The 25,212-nt window shown below is 39.2% G+C and overlaps 1 long non-coding RNA gene, 1 other non-coding gene and 1 pseudogene across 14 annotated transcripts in view; all 3 read left to right on the forward strand.

Annotated features, from left to right (window-relative positions):
• The window catches only part of LOC123860961 (uncharacterized), an 82,500-nt gene that overhangs the window by 33,608 nt on the left and 23,680 nt on the right, over window positions 1–25,212 (forward strand). For 7 of the 13 annotated variants that reach the window (XR_010404914.1, XR_010404910.1, XR_010404909.1 and 4 more), the window contains 7 exons: window positions 473–616; window positions 6,333–6,589; window positions 20,128–20,261; window positions 20,682–20,881; window positions 21,427–21,542; window positions 21,923–21,995; window positions 23,908–23,980. This is a non-coding gene — a long non-coding RNA (uncharacterized LOC123860961). Of the gene's footprint in view, window positions 1–472; window positions 617–3,440; window positions 3,559–6,332; window positions 6,590–20,127; window positions 20,262–20,681; window positions 20,882–21,414; window positions 21,543–21,922; window positions 21,996–23,907; window positions 23,981–25,212 lie in introns of all 13 variants that reach the window. The other 6 variants (XR_010404912.1, XR_010404913.1, XR_010404917.1 and 3 more) reach the window with 6 other exon arrangements.
• Window positions 802–893, forward strand: LOC123862683 (small nucleolar RNA SNORD116). Its single transcript, XR_006795363.1, has one exon. It is a non-coding gene; the product is annotated as a small nucleolar RNA SNORD116 (small nucleolar RNA).
• LOC123862685 (small nucleolar RNA SNORD116) lies at window positions 24,586–24,668 on the forward strand (annotated as a pseudogene).

Here is a 25,212-nt window from a genome sequence, read left to right on the forward strand (position 1 = left end):
GGAGTAGGTGCTGCGGATGGGTTTGCTCCTGCCAGGGCCCCGGCTGTTGGGCAGAGGTGTTCTGGGCTGGGACCCAGACCGTGGGGAGGCGAGGGCGAGGTCCACGAGATCCCCCTATGGCCGTGTGGACAGCGTGTAGGAGACCAGTGGTGGGGTGTGTGGACTGGGGACTCGTTTCTTTTGCATCACTCTGTGCCCAGGGTGGCCCTCACTGCCCACCTCCACCTCCTCCCCCTCCCACGCCCGTGACCCGCTCCCCTTCCGCCACCCTTCCTTCCTTCCCCCACCCCGAACCTCATGCCCCCATGCTTGGAAGCGTCCACATGTGGGTGTCTGTCCGCAGGCATGGGAGGAACCCCCAGATCGTAGGGAGAGGCAGAGCAGTGTGTCCCTGCTGCGAGGCACTGCAGTGGATGCCCACAGACCTGTCTGGCATGCTGAAGTGCACCTGTCTCTTCTCCCCACTTCCCAGGTGGAGTTGACTGGACGTGGGCGTCCGTGAGCATGGGTGAGTCCCATTCTGCCTCATCCGCGATGGCCGGTCTGCATGGCGAAGATGGCCGGGGAGAGTAGCGCTGTGTGGTCTGCAGTCACGTGGGAGTTGCCGGCATAAGCGGTAAGAGACTCGCCTCTGCCTCAACTGGCCGGGGATCTTCGCGAGGCCTCCTTGGCCGAGGATGGCTCCCCTGGCTGCACGGTGGCTTGGCCCTGGGTTCTGCCGAGAGCCGATGTGTGTGAACGCATCGGCTGTCCCAGGCTGGAGCCCGGCACTTTTAACGTTCCATGTCCTGAAATGTGCTCGGATCGATGACGACTCCCTACAAATGCATTCCTTGGAAATCTGAACAAAATGAGTACAATCCCTACCGTCGTCCTCATCGGAACTGAGGTCCAGCACGTGGCTCCACCCGGGAACTCTGAGTGAGGGACACATGCCGTCCGATAGCTTTGCGGGTAGCTAGGAGTGCGCGCCAGGTTTGGATGTCGCCGTCTGGCGGAGAAAGTCTCAGCGGCGGAAGGAGGACCATCCCCACCCCTAGGGACTGCCTGCGGTGACCGGGGCCATTTGCGTGCAGAGGTCTGGGCTCTCCTAGCGCGGCCCGGGAGGGTGCGGGTGGCAGAGGTCGGCGTACCACAGCGCGCGGGAGCAGGCTGCCTTGGAGTCACTGAGGCCCTACCACCACCGCTCACCCCCACCCCCGCTGCCGCCCCGGGGCCCTGCTCCCCCCTTGCCCTTGTGCCTTGTCCACTCCAGGGCAGATAGGTTTGTGACGCGGGACAGGAGAAGGACCTCAGGCCAGGCTCGGGGCAGGCTTCTTCCTCAGCTGCTCCATGGCAGAGGGCACGTGGCGTGCTCTGTAGTTTTCTTGGGTTGTCTGTTCTAGTCAGTTTAGTGGCCTTGTGGTCTTGTTTTTTGATGTTCTGACTGCCCTTCCTGAGAGATAGTCTCCTGTGGAGTGCCTTTCATTGCCTCTTACTACGTTTTTCCCTTTCAAAAAATATTTTTATCCATTTGAGTCTGACGCCTTCATCCCCTCAGGTAGGATCCTAGTATAAATGATAGTTTTTTCATTTTTTTTTAACATGCTGTTTATGATATACTGTTTATGTGTTTTTCCGTCCCCTTCATCTTCAAACTTTGTGTATCCTTCACATTTATTGTTTTGTGGTTTTTCTTTTTCATGTTTCTATATATGCTGTTTATTCCCTTAGTATTTAGAAATCATGTATATTTCAGTGATTCAGGCTTTTTTGTTTTTTCATTTTGCATTCCTCCTTAGGATCCTTTTGTCTATATTGTGTGTTTCAGCTTTGTGTTCACATCATATTATTGATCTATCCCAATTATGAACGTGGATTATTCAGCAAAATGATTTACTTTTATGAAATTTTTTTTCTTAGTATCTTAGCATTGAAATTTCCCAGTGCTTTTTGGATTTTTTTTTCCAGTGGAACATATTGCACCATGCCTGTCATATTAACTGTGCTTTTAAATGTCTTTTGTACAGTTCAGATGGATATCTTCTTTCTTTTGCTAGTGTTCTTGGTGTGCCACTTGATGATGACAATCTTATGGTTTTGTGGTCTTGTTCTCTTTTCCAAGTGTAGTTCCTTGGAATGGTACCTGAGGTTGTCTGTCCACATTTTATCAAATTTTTATTTGGAACAGTGTATTAAAAAACTTTTTAGTGTCCTGTGGAAGGTAGTGGATGTTATTGAAGTGTATCTCTTATATTTAGGTCATACAATGTGTCATAATTCATTTTACCCTATGTTAGTCATTAGTCTTCAGGTATGTGATTACTCATTGTGAAGACAGGAAACTATATAATCAATATATTGTGATTTAATGAATTTCACTCATACTTAACTTTCTACATATACACATATATATCCTTCTATTATTTTCCATTGTAATTATTTGTAAAATCTTAATGGAATTGAACTTTTTAAATTTGTTTTCCAAATGCCCTTTTGTTACTGAAATGTCAAATGAATAATTTTTATATTTGTTAGTGAAATCATATTTTCAGTTTTATACTACTAATTTAGTTTTTTTGACTTCCCTTATGTTATCATGTTTTCTAATGATGTGATATTGAGAATCTTAATTTCTTATCACATGTTAATTTTGTGAATATTTTAGGTTATGTTCTTTCTTCCAAGATTGGATAAAATCTTTTGATTCATACTAAGTTCATTTATTGTCTTCCTGTTTTGTCAACACTAATAATGAGCCTATCCTATGAGATTTTTATATAATTTTTAAAGTTTCTTTTTTTTTTTTACAACTTCTCTTTGTTATCTGATGCTAGCTTTATTTTAGTTTGTTTCCACAGATCTTGTAGTTACAAGGTAAATATGTTTATCATCACTAATTTTAAATCTTTGTGAGACTACTACATAATGGTTTTTAATCTTTTGTTGGTATTTTTTGATTTTCTCTTCTCCTTCTATTTGTGCTGTGAGGCATTATAATCTATTGAATCATTCATAGTTTCTGTCTTTTTTTTATTTCCAGAATTTGCACTCTTTTCTTCTTAAAATAATTAAAAAATATCCAAGTAAATTAATTTATATAGTTAAATTGAAATGTATATACACAGTGAATTTTACTATCTTTTGTTTGGTTGACAAATGTACATGATTTTCATTTTTATATGTATTTATTACTACAGTTCAAGATGGACAGAAATGGGTTTCATATGAAAGAGTTTATCCTTTGACATATAGCTCTTCAGGTATAGTTCTGCCAAAATATATTCAAATGCCAATGGGAATTCTCATATCAGTAAGCATTTTTTCCTGAAGATATTGACATTCCTCTCAGGTTATTGTAGCACTTCAATGACAATGAGACTCTGGCTATTCTAATCTGCACTGGATCATCAGTGATTCTGGTTACCGTCATCAAGTTAGTGTGGATCAATGTCTCCTAGGGTAACAGAATCCTGAATGCTCAGTGTCTACCACGTATCTCATTCTGATGGTCCCTTTTATAAATGTTCCTGGATAAATGATGACTCCACAAATGGATCTTGTTGGAATATGAACAAAGTGAGTAACAAAAATAACTTCTGTGAGCTGAGGTCTACCCCATGGATCATGCTAAACAAAAATGTGGAGGGGAATTCAGTTTGGTCAGCAAGTGTTACCAAAAAAAAAAAAAAAAAAGTACTGTGGTATTTGAAAAATAACACGCTGGCATGTGCTAGAGAAAATGAATTGTAGATAGGTCTATATAACCAATTGTGGAACGATATTATAACTTTTGGCTACCAGTATCTACACATAAGTCATAAATAGATCCTGTGGAACCAACACTTAAATCATGAGTCCCATGAGAAATGTTTGTGACTACATTTGATCTATTTACGTGTTTGAGCTCCCGGAATCTTCTGAGTCATGATCAGTGTCTTTGGGGTAATTAGATTATCAAAATCCAAAGATACTATGAAATTTTACTTGTCATTTTCTTTTAAGTGGAACAATTGTATGTAAATTGAAAAGTAGATACCTTATGTGGAATCATCATAGTATATTTTAATTTGCTTGTCATCCCAGTCACTAGAGATAATCAGAACAGTTGTTTACACATTGTTTTCTTTGCCTTTTCTATTATCTGAGCAAGAAATTTCATATACTTTCAAGTGATAGCTTCAACTACATGCTAGATTAAACATTTTTAGATGTGAGATGATTATATTTAAAATTCTTGGATTCTTACATGAATTTCATTGGCCACTTTCATATATCATCAATGGGTTTGTAATGTGTTTAGAGAGACACCCTAGTTATAATACATAATTTTACATGAGTCTGCTGGGGAAATTTTGAGAAAAATATCTTAGAAACAATTATTTCTGTACTATTTTGATGAAAATTGTGAGCATAATCGTTCTTGTCATCAGATGAATGAATATCCATTATGAATTCTTATAACTTTTTATAACTAAATATTCCATTAGGAAAATTTTGTCTTGCAACTTCTCCAATTTCCTATGTACTTTGTAGACTGGGTATAATATTAGAATTCCATGGAATCTCATCACTGCACCAATGGAGTGCTGATTTTGAAGTGCTCCCTCATCTGGGAAGAAACAAAACTATACACTCCTGATACAATACACAGTTTATAGTAAATTTATGTATCTCTGTTGTCTTATTATTTTTAAGTCATCAAAATTTAATTGAGTTAGTGGATAGTTGGTTAATACAAACTATTATTAGTATTAAAAATCTGTTGGGTTATATGAAGCTTTAGTCTCCTTTATTTTTCAGATTTTACTCTTTCCTCTACTTTGAATAGCCAGAAACATCCTAGAGGAATAATAAATTAGTATATTTTTACATAAAGGTACATAGTGAGTCCTCCTGTCATATGCAGTTTTGGCAAATGGTCATATATACCTTTTATCTTTCCACAATGATAATTTTACCACAGGCAGGTGTGGACCAAAAACTGGGTTTCATATAGATGAGTTTATTCCTTCTCCTTGATGTATGACATGAAGGAAAGTATTGGGAATAATTCTGCCTTCCATCCTTACAGGCTATTGGGAATTCTAACATCAGTAAGCATTTTGTCCTGAAAGTGCTGACATTCCTCTTAGGGAATCATAACACTCCAATAAGAATAAGATTGGCTATGCTAGTCAGCCATGGGGCTGGGTCAGCATTTCCCAGGGTGATAGAATCCTGATTGCTCTAGTGTCTGTCACATATCTCATTCTAAATAGCTATTTTATAAATATGCTTATATCAGTAAAGACTTCAAAAATGGATCTTGTAGAAATCTGAACAAAATGAGTAACAAATCTCTTCTATAAGCTGAGTTCCAGCATAGGGACCATGCAAGGCAAAAACTGTGTGGAGAATTCAATTGGTGAGGTAGTAGTACCAACAGGGTATTAAAAGCTAACCTGAATGCATAAATTAAGGGAAATGAATTGTATAGTTGTCCATAAATCTAATTGTTGGGTAAAATGGCAACATTTTATTTGCTTCACGGGTAGCATCCATATACTCATAGTAAACAGACCATGGAGAACCAACACATGAGTAATGAACTCAGTGGAAAATGACTGTGCATACCCTTAAGTCATTCATGCTATTTTCTTAGATGATGCGATCTTCTGAATGAGGAGCAGTCTATTGAGGTCTATTAGAGAGCCTATTTGAAAGAATTAATGAGTCTTATTTGGCCTTTATCTCAAGTAAAACAAACAAATGGTAATTTTAGAGTTGTTTTTATTCCTGTGAATGTTTTAGACTATATTTTAATTAGATTGATGGTAACAATCACAAGAAGCGGAATAGCTTTTTTTTTTCTTCCCTATCATCCAGGGGGCAATTTTCTAGACATTAGAATAAAGGGTTCATGTAGATAGTACATGAAACATTTTTAAAATAATAAAATAAATAAATTTCTCATTGTTGGTATTCAAGATAGATTTCACTGGCTAATATTTCTTCAGCCAATTTTATACATATTTAAAGGTGGATTATATTCATAATGAATGATGCTAAGGGAGATAATTGGGGAAACTTTGACACCAGTACCTTCTAAATAAAAGATGACTATCTATGGTACTCCGTTTCAAGGAGTGAGTATAATTTTCTTGTCAGGTAGGTTGTCACATGCATATCTATATATTTAATTCCTTGGAACCTATTAATTATAAATATTCAATTAGTAAGGTTTTCTTTTCAACTTCCCTAACTTCCTCCAAGTGTTATTGGTTGGAAATGACATTGGAATTGCTTGAAATTTTTCATTCCACACCATTGGAAGTGTTGATGTTGTTACTTTTACAAATTTCCCTTTCTAGAAATGACCAGAACACTGATTTCCAAAGGTGACGTGTTATACACAAACAACGAATCATGGAACACTACATCAAAAACTAATGATGTACTGGGTGAGAGGAGCAAAATGGCGGAGGAGTAGGAAACCTGGATTTCATCTGTTCCCAGGAATTCAGCTGGTTAGGGGTCAAACCATTCTAAACACTTACGAACTCAAAAGGAGATCGAAGAAAAGAATAGCAACAACTCTCTGAACAGAAAAGCGACCACTTTCTGGAAGGTAGGACGTGTGGAGAAGTGAATCTGAGGCGATATTCGGGAAGATAAAGGGTGGGGGAGGGGGCCTCTGTTGGCTGATTCTGGCAAGTGATAGAGCAGCAGAGCTCAAAATCAGAACTTCTAAAGTTGGCTTTGCTGAGGGACGTTGCTCCAGTGGCTAAGCGGGGGGTGGAACTCTCGCTGGGACAGTGTGGTCTCAGGACCCTCGGGGTCACAGAAAGACTGGGGGTGCCTGAGTGTGGTAGAGCTCCCAGGTATTGGAGCAGGGAAGCCAGCTGCAGAGACAGAGCCAAGGAGTGGGCTCTCAGCTCCAGGTTGCCATAAACTGTGATCCACGGTGCAGTCGGGCCACTGGTTCTCCAGCAGGGACCCAACAAGCAGCAGATCTGGGGAGACTCCCCTTCCTCCTCCCAGGAGGAGTGGTGCAGGAGCACACTGCAGGGATTGGCTGGGTTTGGAGACTCCACAGGGGGTCGTGAGCCAAAGATAGAAAAGCTTGGTCATAGGCTGGGTGAACACAGAGTGCGGCCAGATACTGGGGAGAGAGGAGTGATTGCTTTTATCTGGGGGCTCACTGAGGAGTGGAGCCCCAAGTTCTCGGCTCCTCCGGGGAGGAGATTGGGAGGCCACCATTTTCACTCTCCTCCTTCAAAGCTGTACGAAAAGCTTACAGAGAACAAAAGCTCCCAAGAGCAAACCCGAGCAGATTACTTAGCCCAACCCGGAAAGGGCGGGGCAATTCTGCCTCCAGCAAAGACATTTGGGAACCACAGCAACAGGCCCCTCCCCCAGAAGATCAGCAAGAACAGCCAGCTAAGACCAAGTTTACTGATCAATGAGAATGGCAGAACTCCAGCGCTAGGGGAATACTGCACATAGAATTCATGGCTTTCTCCCCATGATTCTTTAGTCTTTCAAAGTTAACTTTTCTTTTGAATTTTTCTTTTTCCCTTTTTCAATGAACATCTTATCAATCCCTTTTTTAAAAAATCTTTTTTTTATTTTTCACTTTTAGAGTCATATCCTATCCCTTCATAGTAGTTAACCTTATTTTTGGTATATATATATAAGTTGTTCTCTCTTTAAAATTTTGGGATATAGTTGCTTCTAACAGATCAAAATATACCCTAAATCTCTAGTGTATGGTTATGTTCTAGTCTCCTTCCTGATCACATTCTCTCCATTTTTTAAAAAATCCTCTTCTTTCTTTTTTCAACCAACTTCTTATCTTATCAATTCCTTTTTAAAATCTTTTATAATTTTCATCTTTACAATCATAGTCCATCCCTTCATCATATTAACCCTTATTTTTTGTACATGTATAAGTTTTACTTTCTTTAAAATTTTGGGAGGCACTTACTTCTAACAGACCAAAATATGCCCCAAATCTAGTATGCGGCACTGATCTATGCATCAGCCTGATCATATTAGATCATATTCTGTTTTTGTTGTTGTTGTTGTTGTTTTGTGTTTATTTGTTTTTATTTTTTTCGTTACTTTTTTCTTTCTTTTTCCCCGGTTTCAGGTCTTTCCTGATTTGTTTAGTGTATCTTTTCTGGGGACGTTGTTACCCTGTTAACATTTTGTTCTCTCATTCATCTATTCCCTCTGAATAAAATGACAAGGTGGAAAAAATCACCTCAAAAAAAAGAACAAGAGGCAGTACCGACTGCCAGGGATTTAATCAATATGGACATTAGTAAGATGTCGGAACTAGAGTTCAGAATGACGATTTTAAAGATACTATCTGGGCTTGAAAAAAGCATGGAAGATATTAGAGAAGCCCATTCTGGAGAAATAAAAGAACTAAAATCTAAACAAATCAAAATCAAAAAGGCTGTTAATGAGGTGGAATGCAAAGTGGAGACTCTAACTGCTAGGATAAATGAGGCAGAGGAGAGAATTAGTGATGTAGAAGACCAAAAGATAGAAAATAAAGAAGCTGAGAAAAAGAGAGATAAACAACTATTGGATCACAAGGGCAGATTTCGAGAGATAAGTGATACCATAAGGTGAAACAATATTAGAATAATTGGGATCCCAGAAGAAGAAGAAAGAGAGAGAGGGAAGAAGGTTTTTGGAGCAAATTATAGCAGAGAACTTCCCTAATTTGGAAAAAGAAAGAGGCATCAAAATCTAGAAGGCACAGAGAACCCCTCTCAAAATCAATAAAAATAGATCAACACCCTGACATCGAATAGTAAAACTTACAAGTCTGAGAGACAAAGAGAAAATCCTGAAAGCAGCTCAGGAGAAGAAATGTGTAACCTACAATGGTAGAAATATTAGATTGGCAACAGACCTATCCACAGAGACCTAGCAGGCCAGAAAGACGGGCATGATATATTCAGAGAATTAAATGAGAAAAATATGCAGCCAAGAATACTATATCCAGCTAGGCTGTCACTGAAAATAGGATAGATAAAGAGGTTCCAGGACAAACAAAAACTAAAGGAATTTGCAAACACAAAACCAGCCCTACAAGAAATCTTGAAAGGGGTCCTCTAAGCAAAGAGAGAGCCTAAAAGCAACATAGACCAGAAAGGAACACAGACAATATACAGTAACAGTCACCTTACAGGCAATACAGTGGCACTAAATTCCTATCTTTCAATAGTTACCCTGAATGTAAATGGGCTAAATGCCCTAATCAAAAGACACAAGCTAACAGATTGGATAAAAAACCAAGACCTATTGAATGCTGTCTGCAAGAGACTCATTTTAGAACCAAAGACACCCCCAGATTGAAAGTGAAGGGGTGGAAAACCATTTACCATGCTAATGGACACCAAAAGAAAGCTGGGGTGGCAATCCTTATATCAGACAAATTAGATTTTAAACCAAAAACTTTAATAAGAGATGAGGAAGGACACTATATCCTATTTAAAGGGCCTATCCAACAAGAAGATCTAACAATTGTAAATATCTATGCTCCTAACATGGGAGCAGCCAATTATATAAACCAATTAATAAAAAAATTAAAGAAACACATTGACAACAATACAATAATAGTGGGGGACTTTCACATCCCCCTCACTGAAATGGACAGATCATCTAAGCAAAAGATCAACAAGGAAATAAAGTCTTTAATGACACACTGGACCAGATGGACTTCACAGACATATTCAGAACATTTCATCCCAAAGCAACGGAATACACATTCTTCTCTAGTGCCCATGGAACATTCTCCAGATTCGATCACATCCTAGGTCATAAATCAGGTCTCAACCAGTACCAAAAGATTGGGATCATTCCCTGCTTATTTTCAGACCAAAATGCTTTGAAACTAGAACTCAATCACAAGAGGAAAGTTGGAAAGAACTCAAATACATGGAGGCTAAAGAGCATCCTACTAAAGAATGAATGGGTCAACCAAGAAATTAAGGAAGAATTAAATAAATTCATGGAAACCAATGAAAAAGAAAACACAACTGTTCAAAATCTTTGGGATGCAGCAAAGGCAGTCCTAAGAGGAAAGTATATAGCAATACAAGCCTTTCTCAAGAATCAAGAAAGGTCTGAAATACACAACCTAACCCTACACCTAAGGGAGCTGGAGAAAGAACAGTAAATAAAGCCTGAACCCAGCAGGAGAAGAGAAATAATAAAGATCAGAGTGGAAATCAATGAAATAGAAACCAAAAGAACAGTAGAACAGATCAACAAAACTAGGAGGTGGTTCTTTGAAAGAATTAACAAGATTTAAGAAGATTGATAAACCACTGGCCAGACTTATCAAAAAGAAAAGAAAAATGACCCAAATAAATAAAATCATGAATGAAAGAGGAGCAATCACAACCAATGCCAAAGAAAAACAAACAATTATAAGAACATATTCTGAGCAACTCTATGCCAGCAAATTAGATAATCTGGAAGAAATGGATGCATTCCTAGAGATGTATCAACTACCAAAACTGAACCAGGAAGAAATAGAAAACCTGAACAGACCCATAACCAGTAAGGACATTGAAGCAGTCATCAAAAATCTCCCAAAAAACAAGAGCCCAGGGCCAGATGGCTTCCCAGGGGAATTCTACCAAACATTTCAAGAAGAATTAATACCTATTCTTCTGAAACTGTTCCAAAAAGTAGAAATGGAAGGAGAACTTCCAAACTCCTTTTATGAGGTCACCATTACCTTGATCCGCAAACCAAAGACCCCATAAAAAAGGAGAATTACAGGCCAATATCCTTGATGAACATGGATGCAAAAATTGTCACCAAAATACTAGCCAATAGGATCCAACAGTACATTAAAAGGATTATTCATCACGAGCAAGTGGGATTCATCCCTGGGCTGCAAGATTTCTTCAGCATCCACAAATCAATCAATGCGATACAATACATTAATAAAAGAAAGAACAAGAACCATATGATCCTCTCAATAGATGTAGAAAAAGCATTTGACAAAGTACAGCATCCTTTCTTGATCAAAACTCTTTAGAGTATAAGGATAGAGGTTACATACCCCAATATCATACAAACCATCTATGAAAAACCCACAGTGAATATCATTCTCAATGGGGAAAAACTGAGAGCTTTTCCCTTAAGGTCAGGAACAGGGCAGGATGTCCACTATCACCACTGCTATTCAACATAGTATTAGAAGTCCTAGCCACAGCAATCAGACAAGAAGAAGAAATAAAGGCATCCAAATTGGCAAAGAAGAAGTCAAACTCTCACTCTTTGCAGATGATATGATACTTTAAGTGGAAAACCCTAAAGACTCCACCCCTAAACTCCTAGAACTCATACAGAAATTCAGTCAAGTGGCAGGATATAAAATCAATGCACAGAACTCAGTGGCATTCCTATACACCAACAACAAGACTGAAGAAAAAGAAATTAAGGAGTTGATCCCATTTACAATTTTACCCAAAACCATAATATACCGAGGAATAAATCTAACCAAAAAGGCAAAGATTCTGTACTCAGAAACTATAAAATACTCATGAAAGAAATTGAGGAAGACACAAAAAATGGAAAAACATTCCATGCTTATGGATTGGAAGAACAAATTTTGTGAAGATGTCAATGCTACCTAGAGCAATCTACACATTCAGTGCAATCCCCATCAAAATACCATCCACTTTTTTCAAGAAATGGAACAAATAATCCTAAAATTTGTATGGAGCCAGAAAAGACTCCAAATAGCCAGAGGAATGGTGAAAAAGAAAAGCAAAGCTGGGGACATCACAATTCCGGACTTCTAGCTCTATTACAAACTGGAGTCATCAAGATAGTATGGTACTGGCACAAAAACAGACACATAGATCAATGGAACAGAATAGAGAGCCCAGAAATGGACCCTCAACTCTACGGTCAACTCATCTTTGACAAAGCAGGAAAGAATGTCCAATGGAAAAAAGACAGTCTCTTCAACAAATGGTGTTAGGAAAATTGGACAGCCATATACAGAAGAATGAAACTGGACCATTTCCTTATACCACACACAAAAATAGACTCAAAATGGTTGAAAGACCTGAATGTGAGACAGGAGTCCATCAAAATCCTAAAGGAGAACACAGGCAGCAACCTCTTTGACCTCAGCTGCAACAACTTCTTCCTAGAAACATTGCCAAAGGCAAGGGAAGCAAGGGTAAAAATGAACTATTGGGACTTCATCAAGAGAAAAAGCTTTTGCACAGCAAAAGAAACAGTCAACAAAACCAAAAGACAACCGATAGAATGGGAGAAGATATTTGCAAATGACATATCAGAAAAAGGGCTAGTATCCAAATCTAGAAAGAACTTCTTAAACTCAACACCCAAAGGACAAATGATCCAATCAAGAAATGGGCAGAAGACGTGAACAGACATTTTTCCAAGGAAGACATCCAAATGGCCAACAGACACATGAAAAAGTGCTCAAAATCGCTCAGCCTCAGGGAAATCCAAATCAAAACCTCAATGAGATATCACCTCACACTAGTCAGAATGGCTAAAATTAACAAGTCAGGAAACGACAGATGTTGGCAGGGATGGGGAGAAAGGGGAACCCCCTACACTGTTGGTGGGCATGCAAGGTAGTGCAGCCACTCTGGAAAACAGTATGGAGGTTCCTCCAAAAGTTGAATTTAGTGCTACGATATGATCTAGCAGTTGCACCACTGGGTATTTACCCCAAAATTACAAATGTAGGGATCTGATGGGGGTACATGCACCCCGATGTTTATAGCAGCAATGTCTACAATAGTCAAACTGTGGAAAGAGCCAAGATGTCCATCGACAGATGAATGGATAAGGGGAAGTGGTGTATATATACAATGGAATAATATGCAGCCATCAAAAGGAATGAAAGCATGCCATTTGGAATGACCTGGATGGAACTGGAGGATATTATGCTGAGCGAAATAAGTCAATCAGAGAAAGACATGTATCATATGATCTCACTGATACGAGGGATTCTTAATCTCTGGAAACAAACTGAGATTTGCTAGAGTAGTGGGGGTTGAGAGGGATGGTGTGACTGGGTGATAGACATTGGGGAGGGTATGTGCTGTGGTGATCGCTGTGAATTGTGTAAGACTGTTGAATCACAGACCTGTACCTCTTAAACAATACATTATGTGTTCAAAAAAAAAAAAAAAGAATAAGATAGCAAGAGGGGAAGAATGAAGCAGGGGAGATCGGAGGGTGAGACGAACCATGAGAGACTATGGACTGTGAGAAACAAAGTGAGAGTTCTAGAGGGGAGGGTGTGGGGGGATGGGTTAGCCTGGTGACGGGTATTAAAGAGGACACGTTCTGCATGGAGCACTGGGTGTTATACGCAAACAATGAATCATGGAACACTACATCAAAAACTAATGATGTAATGTATGGTGATTAACATAACATAAGAAAAACTAATGTACTGTATGGTGACTAACAAAACATAAAAAAAAAAAAAGAAAGAAATAGGCAATTTCTGAAAGATGGCAGAGGAGTAGGGGACCCTATATCAGGTGGTCCCGGGAATTGAGCTGGATATCTACCAGACCACTCTGAGCACCCATGAAACCAGCCTGAGATGTAAGAAGAGCTGGATCTCTACAAACAGAATATCACAGGCAGTTAGTTTTGAGGTACAAAGTGGAGAGCCGTGATTCTGTGGGCAGATATCGAAGGATAAACAGCAGGCGGAGGGTGCCTGGCCATGGAGATCCTACACTGCCAGTGAGTGACAGCCTCACGCACTGCAGAAGGGGCACAGACTCAGAGACCGGTACCTTCGGGAAAGCACTTTAGGGCAGCCCTGGGGTGGAAACCTAGAGCGGTGGGGTCGTGCACACGTGAACTGCAGCCCCCCGGACAGAAACCCGGAGCGAGAGTCATGCGCACGCGAACTGCAGCATCTGAGACAGAAACCCGGTGCGCCGGGGTCACCTCTGTGAACTGCAGCCCCCGGGGTGGAAACCCGGATTGACAGAGTCACACGCAGGCAAACGGCAGCCTCCGAGACAGAAAACCAGTGTGCCGGGGTCACGCTGGTGAACTGCAGCCCCTGGGAGGGAAACCCAGAGCTGCAGAGCCCTGCGCGCGCAAACTGGGAGCGGCTGGTGGTTTTAGAAGCACAAAGGGAAGAGACGTGTCCCAACTGGAGGCAGGACTGGGGGTGCTGTGGAGGGGCGCACAACCCAGGACACTGCAGTTTATAGCAGCACAGACAGAAATGGAGACGGTGTGGTCTGGAGAGCACACTGAAGAACAGACTGCGGTCGCTCTGCTCTGAGGCAGAGGCTTGGAAACGGTCTCTTCTGCTCTGACTCGCAGAAGAGACGCAGAAAGTCACCAGGGAAAGGCGACAGAGAACAAAAGCCCCAAAGAATGATTCCCACTGAGCCTAGCCCCCACCACAGGGGCACAGAGCAGCTCTGCCGGAACAGGGTTGCCTGAGTAACAGCGGCAGGCCTCTCCCCCAGAAGACAGGCTGGGAAAACAAGAGGCTAGCAGCCCTAAGGTCCCAAGAAAACAGGTGCATCTTACTTGGGTTCTGGTCAATAATTTGGACTCTATACATTCCCTCAAACACCCATCAACAGAATGACTAGGAGGAGGAGCCCCCAAAACAGAAAAGACTCAGAGATTGTGACTTATGCTGCAGATTTACAAATGGATGCAGATATAACCAAGATGTCAGGGATGGAATTCAGGCTAGCAATTGTGAAGACAATGGCGAGAATGGAGAAACCAATTAATGGCAACATAGAGTCTCTAAGGGCAGAAATAAAAGGTGAATTGGAAGAACTTAAAAATGCTATCAGTGAGATCCAATCCAATCTAGATAATCTAACAGCTAGGGTAACTGAGACAGAAGAGAATAAGCGACCTGGAAGACAATATAATAGATAAAAAGGGAAAAGACGAGGCCAGGGAAAAACAACTCAGAATCCATGAAAATAGAATCAGAGAAATAAGTGACACCATGAAGCATTCCAGTGTCAGAATAATTGGAATCCCAGAGGGAGTGGAAAGAGAGAGAGAGGAATAGAAGATATATTTGAGCAAATCATAGCTGAGAACTTCCCTAATCTGGGGAATGAAACAAGCATTCGAGTCCTAGAGGCAGAGAGGACCCCTCCTAAGATCAAGGAAAACAGGCCAACACCCCAGCATGTAATAGTAATACTTGCAAATCTTAGAACCAAGGAAACCATCTAAAGGGCAGTTAGGGGGAAGAGATTCCTTACGTACGGAGGGAGAAACATCAGAATAACGTCAGACCTATCCACAGAGACCTGGCAAGCCAGAAAGGCCTGGGAAGACATATTCAGGGTACTAAATGAGAAGAACGTGCAGCCAAGAATATTTTATCCGGCAAGGCTTTCATTTAGAATGGATGGAGAGATGCAGAGCTTCCATGACCAGCAGAAGTTGAAAGAATATGTGACCACTAAGCTGGCCCTGCAATAAATATTAAGGGGGGTTCTATAAAAGGAGAAAGACCCCAAGAATGATATACAACAGAAATTTACAGGGACAATCTATAAAAACAACATCTTCACAGGCAACATGATGACAATTAATTCATACCTTTCAATAATCACTCTCAACATGAATGGCCTAAACGCTCCCATAAAACAGCACAGGGTTGCAGATTGGATAAAAAGACAGGACCCATCCATATGCTGTCTACAAGAGACTCATTTTGAACCTAAAGAAACATCGAGACTGAAAGTGAAGGGCTGGAGATCCATCCTCTATGCCAGCGGACCTCAAAAGGAAGCTGGGGTAGCAATTCTTATATCAGACAAATTAGATTTTAAACTAAAGTCTGTAATAAGAGACACAGAAGGGCACTCTATCATTCTCAAAGGGTCTATCCAACAAGAAGTCTAACAGTTGTAAATATCTATGTCCCCAACATGGGAGCAGCCATCTACATAAGCCAACTGTTAACCAAAATAAAGAGTCATATTGATAACAATACATTAATTGTAGGAGACCTCAATACTCCACTCTCAGCAGTGGACAGATCATCTAGCAGAAAATCAACAAGGAAACAAGAGCTTTGAATGATACACTGGATCAGATGGACCTCATAGATATTTACAGAACATTCCACCCTAAAACCACAGAATACTCATTCTTCTCAAGCGCACATGGAACTTTCTCCAGAATAGACCATATACTGGGTCACAAATCAGGTATCAACCGATACCAAAAGACTGAGATTATTCACTGCATATTCTCAGACCACAATGCTCTAAAACTGGAACTCAATCACAAGAAAAAATTTGGCAGAAATTCAAACACTTGGAAGCTAAAGACCACTCTGCTCAAGAACATTTGGGTCAACCAAGAAGTCAAAGAAGAACTTAAACAATTCATGGAAATCAATGAGAACGAAAACACATCGGTCCAAAACCTATGGGATACTGCAAAGACGGTCCTAAGGGGGAAATACATAGCCATCCAAGCCTCACTCAAAAAAATACAAAAATCCCGAATTCACCAACTAAGTCTACACCTTAAAGAACTAGAGAAAAAGCAACAAACGATGCCTAAGCCATGCATTAGAAGAGAAATAATTAAAATTGGAAGAGAAATCAATTAGAAACCAGAAACACAGTAGATCAGATCAACAAAACTAGAAGTTGGTTTTTTGAAAGAATTAATAAGATCGATAAACCACTGGCCAGACTTATCCAAAAGAACAGAGAAAGGACCCAATTTAATAAAATTATGAATGAAAGGGGAGAGACCATGACTAACACCAAGGAAAGAGAAACAATTATTAGAAATTATTATGAACAACTATATGCCAATAAACTGAGCAATCTGGATGAAATGGAGGCCTTCCTGGAAACGTATAAGCTACCAAGACTGAATCAGGAAAAAATTGACAACATGAATAGGCCAATAACCAGTAACGAGATTGAAGCAGTGATCAAAAACCTCCCAAAAAACAAGAGTCCAGGGCCTGAAGGATTCCCTGGGGAATTCTACCAAACATTTAAAGAAGAAATAATACCTATTCTATGGAAGCTGTTTCCAAAAATAGAAATAGAAGGAAAACTTCTAAACTCATTTTAGGAGGCCAGCATTACCTTGATCCCTAAACCAGGCAAAGACCCCGTCAAAAAGGAGAATTTCAGACTGATATCCCTGATGAATATGGATTCCAAAATCCTCAACAAAATCCTAGCTAATAGGATCCAACAATACAGTAAAAGGATCATCCACCACAACCAAGTGGGATTTATCCCCCGGATGCAAGGGTGGTTCAACATTCGCAAATCAATGTGATAGAACACATTAATAAGAGGAGAGAGAAGAACCATATGGTCCTCTCAATTGATGCAGAAAAAGCATTTGACAAAATACAACATCCTTTCCTGATTAAAACTCTCCAGAGTATAGGGATAGAGGGAACATTCCTTAAGCTCATAAAATCCATCTATGAAAAACCCACGGCGAATATCATCCTCAATGGAGAAAAGGTCAGATCCTTTCCCTTAAGATCAGGAACATGTCAAGGGTGCCCACTCTCTCCACTGTTGTTCAACATAGTACTAGAAGTCCTAGCAACAGCAATCAGACAACAAAAAGAAATAAAATGTATTCAAGTTGGCAAAGAAGAAGTCAAACTCTCTCTTTTCACAGATGACATGATACTTTATGTGGAAAACCCAAAAGACTCCACCCCCAAATTACCAGAACTCAGCCAACAATTCAGTAATGTGGCAGGATACAAAATCATTGCCCAGAAATCAGTTGCTTTCCTATACACTAACAATGCAACTGTAGAAAGAGAAATTAGAGAAACGATTCCATTTACAATAGCACGAAAAACCATAAGATACCTCGGAATAAACCTAACCAAAGAGGTAAAGGATCTATACTCTAGGAACTACAAAACACTCATGAGAGAAATTGAAGAAGACACAAAAAGATGGAAAAATATTCCATGCTCATGGATCAGAAGAATAAACATTGTTAAAATGTCTATGCTACCCAAAGCAATCTATACCTTCAATGCCATCCTGATCAAAATTCCAATGACATTTTTCAAAGTGCTGGAAGAAACAATCCTGAAATTTGTAGGAAATCAGAAAAGACCCCGAATCACCAAAGAGATGTTGAAAAAGAAAAACAAAGTTGGGGGCATCACATTGCACGGCTTCAAGCTATATTACAAAGCAGTGATCACCAAGACAGCATGGTATTGGCACAAAAACAGACATACGGACCAATGGAACAGAATAGAGAACCCAGATATGGACCCTCAACTCTATGGTCAAATAATCTTTGACAAAGCAGGAAAAAACATGCAATGGAAAAAAGTCTCTTCAATAAATGGTGCTGGGAAAATTGGACAGCCACATGCAGAAGAATGAATTCGACCATTCTCTAACAGCATTCACAAAGATAAACTCAAAGTGGATGAAAGACCTCAATGTGAGACAGGAATCCATCCAAATCCTAGAGGAGAACATAGGCAGTAACCTCTTTGACATCAGCCACAGCAACTTCTTTCAAGATACATCTCCAAAAGCTAGTGAAACAAAAGCAAAAATGAACTTTTGGGACTTCATCAAGATAAAAAGCTTCTGTATAGCAAAGGAAACAGTCAAGAAAACAAAGAGGCATCCCACAGAATGGGAGAAGATATTTGCAAATGACACTACAGATAAAGGGCTGGTATCCAAGATCTATAAATTACTTCTCACACTCAACACCCAAAAAACAAATAATCCAGTCAAAAAGTGGGCAGAAGAGAGGAACAGACACTTCTCTGAGGAAGACATACAAATGGCTAACAGACACATGAAAAAATGTTCATCATCATTAGCCATCAGGGAAATCCAAATAAAAACCACACTGAGATTCCCACCTTACACCAGTTAGAATGGCGAAAATGGACAGGGAAAGAAACAACAAATGTTGGAGAGGTTGTGGAGAAAGGGGAACACTCTTACACTGTTGGTGGGAATGCAAGTTGGTACAGCCACTTTGGAAAACAGTGTGGAGGTTCCTCAAAAATTTAAAAATAGAGCTACCCTATGACCCAGCAATTGCACTCCTGGGTATTTACCCCAAAGACACAGATGTAGTGAAAAGAAGGGCCGTATGCACCCCAATGTTCATAGCAGCAATGTCCGCAATAGCCAAACTGTAGAAAGAGCCGAGATGCCCTTCAACAGATGAGTGGATAAAGAAGATGTGGTCCATATATACAATGGAATATTACTCAGGCATCAGAAAAGATGAATACCCAACTTTTACATTAACATGAATGGGACTGGAGGAGATTATGCTAAGTGAAATAAGTCAAGCAGAGAAAGTCAATTATCACATAGTTTCACTTATTTGTGGAAAATAAGGAATAACATGGAGGATATTAGGAGAAGGAAGGGAAAAATGGGCAGGGGGAGTTGGAGGGAGAGTTGAACCGTGAGAGAGTATGGACCTGAGAAACAAACAGGGTTTTAGAGGGGAGGGGTGAGGGGGGATTGGTTAGCCCAGTGATGGGTGTTAAGGAGGGCACGTACTGCATGGAGCACTGGGTGTTATACGAAAACAATGGATCGTGTATCACTACATCAAAAACTAATGATGTATTGTATGGTGACTAACATAATGAAATATAAAAAAAAAAAAGAAAAAAGAAAAAATGTAATTTTCATGCTGTATATAAAATAAATAAATAAATAAATTTATTTTTCATGGATCATTCATTTATTTTTTAAAGTTTTTATTTAAATTCCAGTAGTTAACATACAGTGTAATATCAGTTTCAGGTGTACAATATATTCAACAGTTTCATACAACACCTGGTGCTCATCACAGCAAGAGCACTCCTTTTTTAAGCTAGTTAATAATATAATTCGTTTTGCAAAAGTTCTGTGAAACTAACCAGTGTAAGGTTTAATAATTTGTGGAGTCATCTGGGGCTTCTGTCTCATTTATTTCCAAGAATATCAGAAAAATCCTAGTAGAGTAGTAAATTAGCATATTTGTGTGCAGGTACATAATGAACCATTCAGTCTTCAGTGGTTGACAAATGGTCATGTATACTTCTCATATTTTCCTATTTTTACTCTATTTTCACAGCTCAGTGTAAACTAAAACCTTGGTTTCATATGAATAAAAAAATTATCCCTTCCTCTTGAAATGTGACAAGGAAGAAAATATTGGGAATAATTCTACCATCTCATCCTCAAGAGCCAGTAGGAATTCTACCATCAGTAAGCATTTTGTCCTGAAGATACTGACACTTCTCTTAAGACACTACAACACTCCTATTACAGGCTGGATCATTAACTGTGATGACTAGTCTCCATGAGTAAATAATATGGGTTAATGTGTCCCAGGGTGAAATAATCTGGAGTGCTCAGTGTCTGCCACATATGTCAGGATCAAGATTTTTTTAAAAAAGAAATGTGTCTGGATCTTCGATTCTCACTGGAGTCTGAACAAAATGAGTGACAAAGTCACTTCTGTGGACTGAGGTCCAGCACAAGAGATCATGTTAGCCAAAAATGTGGAGGGGAGGTTCAGTTTGGTCTGCTGGTATAACTAATAGGGACTATAGTAATTGAATTCTACCCTGATTGCATATATTAAGAATAATGAATTATATAAAGATCTTTCAATTTCTGGTTTAGGAATGACATGGCAACTCTTTTGAGTGCTTGGCTGGCAGCCTCCACACATTCATAGTAACCAGACCCTGGAGAACCAGCATGTGAGGAGAGAGACCAGTGGTAAATGGTTATGCCTACCTTTGAGCCATTCACACATTTTTCTTACATGCCAAAATCTTTAGAGTGAGGAGCAATTGACTGAGATCGACTAGGTAATCAAGGTAAAGGATGAGTCTTTATTTATTTATCTCTTAAGTAAAAGAAATATGGAAATTGAAGAGTAGTTTCTATTTGTCAAAATGCTTTAAAGGATGTTTTAATTTCCTTTCTGATGAGGTCACAAGAATTAGAATACTATTTTCCCCCTGTCACCCAAGCAGAAATGTTCTAGACATTTGAGATATGGACTCAAGTAGATGCTGCACTAAAATTTTTAATTATAAAATGATTGCATTTTCAGTTCTTGGCGTTTTAGGTAGATTTTATTGCCCAATATTCACATTTTGTTAGTGGGTTTCATAGTTAGTGTTGAAGGAGAGATCCTAGTTTTAAGCCCGATGCTGATGGAGGCCGTTTTGGGAAACTTTGAGACCAAGGTCTTGTGACCTTCAATGCTGCCCTGTTTCAAGTATGAACATAATTTTTCTTATTATATAGAGAGTCAAGTGAATATCTATGGTTTATTTTTTACGACTTGTTATTAGTAAACTTTCAATTATGGTGTTTTTGTTTGTCAACTTTCTTAATTTCCCAGTATATTTTGTAGATTTTAAGTGATATTGGAATTGGATGAAATTTCTACCACTGCTCCAATGAACTACTGATTTTGTCATTGTTACCAGTTCTCTTCTATGGGAATAATCAGAACAGTGCACTCCAGAGGTAACTTTGCAATTTTTAATAAAATTTATTATTTATTATTATTTAGGTTATTTCTATTATTTATTTTTGGCAAATAAGATTACACATGATTTTGAAGAGTCTCTTAATCCAGACAATATGAAGCCTTTATATTCTGGGTTATCTGAGACTTCTGTGTACTTTCCCTCCAGGATTTATATGCTTCCTCTTTTAAATTATATCAGAAGGGCCTACTTGAAAAATAGTATTATGATATACTTATTCATAGTAAACCTCTTACGTTGTGAATGATACAGATGGACATGTATACTTCCCATCTTTCCATAATTTTATTCTATGCTAACTTGAACATGGACACAGAACTTGGTTTCATATAAAAGCTTTTATTTCTTCCCTTTGAGACATGAAATGAAGGAAAGTTTTGGGAAGAATTCTGCATCCTATCCTCAAGGGCCAGTGGGAATTTTCATGCTGGTAAGTTTTTTTTTCCTGAAGATACCGACATTCTCTCAGGGAATTTTAACTCTTCTGGTAAGATTTTGGCTAAGCTAGTCAGTCATGAGGCTGGGTCCTTGACTGTGGTGGCTAGTCTCCATAACTGAATAGTATGGTTCACTGTGTCCTAGGGAGACAGAATCCTGAGTGTTCAGTATCTGACATATATCTCAGGATTAAAATCCCTTTTGCAAACGTACTTAGATCAATGATGGCTTCACAAATGGGTCTTGTTGAAATCTGAACAAGATGAGTGACAAAATAACTTCTATAAGGTGAGGTCCAGCACAGGGACCATGATACTAGGCAAAAAATGTGAAAGAGAATTCAATTTGGTCACCAAGGGTACCAAATAAAAAGGACTATGGCATTGGAAAACTAGCATACTAACAAATGCTAGAGGAAATGAATGGTACAGAGGCTGTAAATAACCACTGTGGAATGACACAGCTACTCTGAGGGCTTGACTGATAGCTTTCATAAACCCACATTAAGCAGACTGTGGAAAACCAGCACATGAGTAGTGAACACTGTGGGAAATGGCTGTGCCTAGTCTTGAGCCATTTACACCATCTCCTCAGTCACAGTCATTTGTGAGAATCAACATAGAAATAAGAATCAGTTAGAAATAAGTTATTCAGGGCGCCTGGGTGGCTCAGTTGGTTAAGCGACTGCCTTCGGCTCAGGTCATGATCCTGGAGTCCTGGGATCGAGTCCCACGTCGGGCTCCCTGCTCAGCAGGGAGTCTGCCTCTTTCTCTGACCCTCCCCCCTCTCATGCTCTCTATCTCATTCTCTCTCTCAAATAAATAAATAAAATCTTAAAAAAAAAAAAAAGAAATAAGTTATTCAGGGGCATCTGGGTGGTTCAGTCGTTAAGCATCTGCCTTCAGCTCAGGTCATGGTCCCAGGGTCCTGGGATCAAGCCCCGCACCGGGCTCCCTGCTCAGAGGAGAGCCTGCTTCTCCCTCTCCCACTCCCCCTGCTTGTGTTCCCTCTCTCACTGTGTCTCTCTCTGTCAAATAAATAAATAAAATCTTAAAAAAAAGAAAGAAAAAAGTTATTCATTTTTTTGCTTATTATTTATCTCTTAAATACAAGAAATATGGGAAAATTGAAGAGTAAGTAGATCGTATTTATTAGGTGATCTTATTATGTTTTAATTTGCTTGCTAGCCCAGTTTCAAGATTAGAATTATTTTTCTTTTTCTCCTCACTCAGGGAGAAATTTTCTAGATATTTGATGATGGATTAAATTAGATATTTCATTAAACATTTTAACATGAAATGATTAAATTTCCAATTCTTGGAATTTCATGTTGATATCATTGCTTAACATTCATATTCCATCAGTGGGTTTATGTGTATAAAGGTAAGTTATAATTTTAGTGAGTAATGCTTGGGGGTGGGCTTTGGGTCAGCTTTGAGACCAAGGTTTTAGAAAATTTGATTTTCTATACTACTTTTTTTCCGAGGAAAAAGCATAATTTTTCTAGTTACATAGATGGTCAAGGGAACATCTTTGTTTGATTCCTTAATTATCTGTTATCAGTAAACATTCAACTGGGAAGGTTTTGTTTCACAACTTTTTATATTTCCTCTGTGTTTTTGTGGAATGGAAGTGATTTTTTGAGTTGCATGAATACTCATCACCATTGCAAAGAAGTGCTGATTTTGTCATTTTTATCTGTTCCTTTTCTTTGAGATGGCACAAAACAATACACTCCAAGGGTAATAACCAATTTGAAATAAATTACTTTTATGGCTTATATTTTTTAATATTTTTCTGTAGTCAAGTAGATAATTGGTTTTGTGAAGTATCTGTTAATCTGGACAATGTGCGTTATTAATTATCTGGTGAACTGTCAAATATTTTGTCTCTCTTATTTCCAGGATTTTTGACTTCTCTCTTTGAATAATAACAGAAACATCCTAATAAAGTAATATGAGTTCACTTGATATGAAGGTATATTATAATCCCTTCTGTGTTGTGCATGTTTGATAAATGGACATCACATATTTCCATATTTTAGTCTATTTGCACAAGTTGATATGAACCACTATCTGGGTCTCATATGAATTGATTCCTTCTTCTTGATAGAGTTTCAGGAGGGGGTGGGGGCTGGGTGGCTCAGTTAAGTGTCTGCCTTCAGCTCAGGTCATGATCCTGGAATCCTGGGATCCATCTGCCCCACATCAGGCTCCCTGCTCAGTGGGGAGTCTGCTTCTCCTTCTGCTCTGCCTCTCCCCCCACTCCTTCTCTTTCTCTCATTCACTCTCTGTCAAATAAATAAATAAAATCTTATTTAAAAACAGAGAATTCCAGTAGGAATTCTAACATTAGTAAGCATTTGTCCTGAAAAAAACTGGCATTCCTCTTAGGATACTCTAACATTCATATGACAGTGAAATTCTGACTGTACTAATCAGTTGTGAGGCTGAGTCATTGACTATGATGACTAGTCTCCATGATTAAATAATATGGCTCAGTGTGTCCCAGGGAGACAGAATCTGGAATGCTTAGTGTCTGTCACATATCTTAGGTTTAATATCCCTTTTATAAATGTGACTAGTCCAATGATGAATTAAAAAAATGGATATCATTGGAATATGAAAAAAATGAGTGACAGAAACACTTCTGTGAGCTGAGGTCTGCCAAAGGACCATATGAGGCAAAAAATATGGATAAAGTTCAGTTAGTCAGTAGTACCAGCCAGGTCTGTGGTATTTGAAACCTAAACTTATTGCATACATTAAGAAAAATGAATTGTGCAGAGATCTATAAATATCTGATTTAGAAGTGACATGGTAACTCTGAGTGCTTGGCTAGCAGCATCCATATAGTCATAATAATCAGGCACTGGGGAACCAGCACATAAGTAATGAGACTGATGAGTCACATTTTTGTCTACCATTAAGCCATTCACATGATTTCCTTAGATGCTGCAATCTTGTGAGTGAGGCATAGTCCATTGAGGTCAATTAGATAGTTCAAAAGATATTATAATTCATGAGTTACCAATATTTTTTTAGATAAAGGAAACATAATAGAAGTTGAAAAATGGTTTGTATTTGTGTGAATATCTCAGAGAGTGTTTTAATTTGCTTGTTAATCCAGTCACAATAATTCATAGTGTTTTTTTCTTGCCACTCAAAGAGAAATTTTTTAGATATTTGAATGATGGATTCAAGTATGTA

This window comes from Mirounga angustirostris, unplaced genomic scaffold, assembly GCF_029215605.1.
Source record: "Mirounga angustirostris isolate CCGP_5_RB_7025 unplaced genomic scaffold, mMirAng1.0.hap1 SCAF_9, whole genome shotgun sequence".
NCBI classification, from domain to species: Eukaryota; Metazoa; Chordata; class Mammalia; order Carnivora; family Phocidae; genus Mirounga; species Mirounga angustirostris.